This window comes from Dipteris shenzhenensis, chromosome 13 (assembly GCF_047967505.1).
Source record: "Dipteris shenzhenensis isolate YYH24624 ecotype China chromosome 13, Dip_SZ_1.0, whole genome shotgun sequence".
NCBI lineage: Eukaryota > Viridiplantae > Streptophyta > Polypodiopsida > Gleicheniales > Dipteridaceae > Dipteris > Dipteris shenzhenensis.
Window position 1 is genome coordinate 34,837,301 of NC_141608.1, and position 5,419 is coordinate 34,842,719.

General features: G+C 41.3%; 1 long non-coding RNA gene across 1 annotated transcript; it reads right to left on the reverse strand.

Annotated features, from left to right (window-relative positions):
• Positions 1–2,935: 2,935 nt before the first annotated feature.
• LOC147895337 (uncharacterized) lies at positions 2,936–3,333 on the reverse strand. Its single transcript, XR_015541964.1, has 2 exons — positions 3,251–3,333; positions 2,936–3,167 (listed from the first exon to the last, which is right to left on the reverse strand). It is a non-coding gene; the product is annotated as an uncharacterized LOC147895337 (long non-coding RNA).
• Positions 3,334–5,419: the final 2,086 nt, after the last annotated feature.

Consider the following 5,419-nt stretch of genomic DNA (forward strand, 5'->3'; position numbering starts at 1 on the left):
GTACTGTAAAAGAGCATCATTAAAACAATGAAGATGCATCTATTTTATAGCGTACATTGCCACAAATAATTACTTAATTATGTCAAGAGGTAAGAAACTTACATGCACCATACATCCGGATGATAACTCTCGCTCGTGCTCGTTTATTGTCTCTCCATCGCGTTTGGCTTTACATAGAGCCAGTTGTAGCCAATCAAGTGACATGTGAGTGGGGAGAAGAGCCAGATCCCGTGGATATGGTTGCGATCACTTGTACATTACTCTGAATCTCGTCCTTGCATTTATTCTTTCTGCTTTGGCCACTTCATATCTCTCAATCCACTTCTGCATCTCAGGGCTATTGAGGATACAAAACTTATTGAATTTCTCCATTTGCTCTTCGCTCATCTTTCTTTCAATCCCTTTTCCTTGGGAAACCTCGACAACGATGCAATCATCATCCTTGTTATGCCAAGCTTGCGGCATATCGGGATCCGTGGATGCAAGAAACTCTGTGATATATACTAATGACTCTTGCACAAGCCATCCCTCTCCATGCTTGCTTCTGGTCTTGCTCTTTGTCTTACAAATCCCTTTAAAATTTTCATAAACCGCTCGAGAAAAAACATCCATCGATTATGAACGGTACCTGCTATAGCCACCTCATCAACTATGTGCACAAGCAAGTGGACTTGAGTTGTCATAATGCTCGAGGGAAAGTGCTTCTCAAGCAAGCATACGGCTTCGATGGATTCCACCCTAGCCTTCTCGATGCTCGATATGGAGATCTCTTTTTGAGATATCCACCTATTTCACATGTCCATGTAAGATATTTTCATAATCAGTCTATAGATTAATCAGCTTAAATTGAAGAAAATGCAATCAATGCGATTTGATAGTAAGCATACCTCACAATACCACAGATCTTGAATATAGCATTTCTAACATCTTCTTGTAAGCACCCTTTTATTGTAATTGGGAGGATGAACTATCAAAGCAACAAAGAAGTCATGTCAACAATATAACATAATCATAATTACGCTAACGCATCACGATTATCGCTACACTAATTCTACTTAGAATACCTGTAAGACCTTGTGCCAATCATGGGACTTGAGCCCACTAAGCTTATTGTCCTTTGAAAATGCTCCTTTTAAGCAACGCATGTACCCTGTCGGTGTTTGAAAAGAGGCAATGTCTGCCTTGACCGCTGCCTCCTCCCTCGTAGAGAGGATCCACGTTGCTTTCGAGAGGACAACTTTTCCCGAAGCATGCACTTGGGGCCACAAACGAGACATCCTATTCATAGCACGCAAGTCTTCTCGCACTCCTCTCGAGTCTTTGGAACCAACCAAGTGTGCCCAAATAGTAGCCCCCACATTCTTGAAGATATGCATGGGATCCAAGAGATGATTGATTTGTAACTGACCCTAATAAGGAAGCTCGTGAAAGATCGATAGCCTCTTCATACCAAGAGAAGGTTCCTCTCCATTTGCCCTCCAAGCTTGAATCCAGTCACTTGCCTTCAAATATGATGGTGGTGGATCAAGGTGACCTCCACGTGCGAGATGGTCGAGCGGAAGGTATCGAGCATGACCTTCATAAACATTTTTCCTCATATGTTTGGAGTAGCGTGCAAGCGATTTCAGAGCCGGTCCGCAAACAAGACAAGCATGGTACCCACTTATAACAAGTCCTGCACACGTGCATGAATGTGTTAGTATAAGAGATGCATGCGAAAGAGAGTCATAAAAGCATAATCCCTCATTATACATGTAAAGACACAACCATGTACCTGTGCACTCTCCATATCCTGGGTAGTCATGCATGGTCCACATCAAGATACCCCTGACCAAAATATCATTGGTATGTCTAGGAGCTCTAGAAATATCAAAGACCTGCACTCCTCTCCATAATACCTGTAACTCCTCTATCAAAGGTGCCATGTACATGTCCATATTTTTTGCCTTGTACTTTCCTAGCACAAGTAGTGCAAGCATTAGGTGTCCCTTTTTTATTGTTAGCCATGGTGGGATATTGTAATTCACCACGACTATGGGCCATGTCGACTAAGATGTCAAGCGTAACTCGAAAGGATTCATGCCATCCATGGCAAGCCCAAGATGTAAGTTGCGTGGCTCCCTCGCAAAGTCCGGCCACTGATTATTTATGTTCTTCCAAGCTGCACAATCTTCTGCGGGAATCCTCAATGTGTCATCTGTGGACCGATGAGATGCATGCCATGTCATCAACTCCGCTATGGATTTGCATCGGAACATGTGTTGTATTCTTGCAATGATGGGAAAGTGTCTCAAGACCTTTACCAGTATCCGCTCACCCTACAAGTCATCTCTATATCGTTGTTCCCCACACTTTGGACAACTAGCCAAATCTCCATGCTCACAAAGAAAGAGAATACAATCATTATGGCAAGCATGGATGGTATCATAATCCATACCCACCGTTGTTAGCATCTTTTTCGCTTCATCTCTTGATGCGGGCATGGCATTTAGGCTCGGGGGGGTCACTCATCATATGTAACCCTATCACGTGAGTTCAACAGAAGGATATTTTTTATTTCTAAAATTTACAGAAATAAATATACATAAGGGACTATTAAAAATAGTTTTGGAAAAAATTTACAGATTTGTATACAAAAGGGGTACATTTTATTAATGAAAAAATTCACATATAAGGGATTTTAAATATAGGCCTTGAACGCACGTGATATAGAGGGTTTATATATAGTGACCCCCCTGAGAGTGCAGGCAACATCTTCTGGAGAAACCTATCACAATTCAAACATACATAGGCTTCAAACAATGATGATTCCGTATACACTATCCAAATGATGATTCTCAAAACAAACAATATCCAAAAAATGAGTCAAATTAATGCAAGAGCTAACCTCATTAAGGCAAGACACTTGTATCCGACCACCCATACTTTACTTGCAGATTCAAGATTGAGAGACAAGCACGTAGTTTAGACATCCTAGCACCCTCGTACAATTGTGTTGATTGCAACTCTCGCATTTTGATCTCAGACTATGACATCACGTGTACATGGGATGTAGTGCCCCTAAAAATGGAATCCATCATGTCGACCATACCCTCGTCATCATCTGGGAGACTATAGTCTTGCTCAAAGTGTGAAGGTATATGCGTACCCTCGTCACCCTCCTCATCCTGTTTTAAGATTTCGTGTAAATATAAGATCTTGTATTTCCTAGTATCCAATAAGACTGCGAACTTAAATAGCTTTGACTTACCGATGGTCCATCAACACGTGCAATACCAACGGTGGGTACTGGTTCGGGCTCCTCCCCATACATTCGCAAGTGGCGCATGATAATATGACGTTGATGTCGTACTTCTCGCTTGCAATGAGTGCAATGACAGTATAACCTCTCCGTAAGCCACTTCGTGCTCCCGAGCGTTGGCACATCATCGGACGAGCTTCCACTCGTCCCTTCCATCTACACTCATAAAATCACAACATAAGTTGCAAGAAAATATATTAACAGTTATAAAATAGCATCTATGAGCTTCCCTTCATGTTAGAACAAAAAGTGACTTAAAGCGTCGCTATATAGTGAGTTTTTGCTCTGTTTCGTCGCTATATAGCGATGTTTTTAATTAAAAACGTCGCTATATAGCGATGGAAAAGTGTCGCTATATACAGCGACGCTGTGGGTTAAAACCCGAAACTCACGTCGCGCGGTGCTTTCTTTAGCAATCTCTCTAATCTTTCAAGTAACCAAGGCAATCTCTCCTCCTACCTATTTTCGACAACCTCCCACCTATTTCTGACAACCTCCCAATCTATTCTCCACTCCTCACCCTTCTCCTAGCTCTTGTACTCCCTCTCTACCCTTTTCCCTCTTTGGTTTCTTGAAAGGAACTTCTTCAAGAGGTGAGTTTGTTTCAACAATGTAGGTTATTTGTTTGTTAGCTTTAGTTTTGTGAGTGCTTCTCCTTGTATTGCTAAACATGTAAACTAGTTTTCATGCTTGTTTTCAAAGGATTGAAACAAAAAACGAGATTTCAAGAAAGAAAGAAGACTCACCTCTTCTAGTCTTTTTTGTATCTCTTCCTTCTCTTTCTCCTTGTCTCCTCAATCTCCTCCTTTCAAGAAGTTACTTTTGTAATCTCTTCCTTCCTCTAACATCTTATTTGAAAAATGGTATGTTTCCTCTGTTTTGTAGGGCCAGTCCACAACATCGAGCGGGACGTACTATTTCAAGTAAGTGCTTCCTCTTTTTTTCATTTATTATTTTTGTTATTTGCATTGGCCTGCAGCTAGCGCCTTAAGCACTAGCTGCAGTGACGGGTGTAGGAACCCTCTCTTCCCCTCTCTTTCCTCTTCTTTCCCTCTTCTCTCCTCTTCTTTCCCTCCTTTCCTTCTTCTCTCCTTCAATCTCTTTCCTCCTCTTTTTCCCTCTTCCCTTTTCCTCTTCTTCTCTCTTTCTTTTCCTCTTTTTCCCTGTTTCCTTTCCCTCTTCTTCTCTCTTTCCCCTTCTCTTATGCTCATGCATAAACATAAGCATGAGCATAAGAGAAGGAAACATATGCTCATGCTTATGCTTATGCATGAGCATAAGAGAAGTAGACATATGCTTCTTTTTCCCTCTTCTTTCCCTCTCCGTCTCTTATGCTTATGCTTATGCTTATGCTCATGCTTATGCTTATGCATGAGCATAAGAGAAGTAGACATATGCTCATGCTTATACATATGCTCATGCATAAGCATGAGCATATGTCTCTTTTTTCCTCTTTCCTTTTCCTCTTCTTCTCTCTTTTTCCCTTTTCTTCTCTCTTTTTTTCCTCTTTCTCCTTTCCCTCTTCTTCTCTCTTTCCCTCTTTCCTCTTTTCCAATCTCTCTTTTCCGCTTTCTCCTTTCCCTCTTCTTCTCTCTTCTCCTTTTTTCCCCCTCTTTTTCCCTCTTTCATGCTCATGTTCTTATGCTCATGCATAAGCATAAGTTAAGCATGAGCATATGTCTCCGTCTCTTATGCTTATGCATAAGACTCCTCTTATGCATAAGCATAAGCATGAGCATAAGACAAGGAGATATATGCTCATGCTTATGCTTCTTTCCCTCTTCTTCTCTCTTCTCCTCTTTTCCCCCTCTCTTCCCCTCTTTCATGCTCATGTTCTTATGTTCATGCATAAGCATAAGTTAAGCATGAGCATATGTCTCCGTCTCTTATGCTTATGCATAAGACTCCTCTTATGCATAAGCATAAGCATGAGCACAAGAGAAGGAGATATATGCTCATGCTTATGCTTCTTTCCCTCTTCTTCTCTCTTTCCCTCTTCTTCTCTTTTCTGCTTTCTCCTTTCCCTCTTCTTCTCTCTTTTCCCTCTTTCCTTTTCCTCTTCTTCTCTCTTCTCCTCTTTTGCCCTCTTTTTTTCCTCTTTCTCCTTTCCCTCTTCTT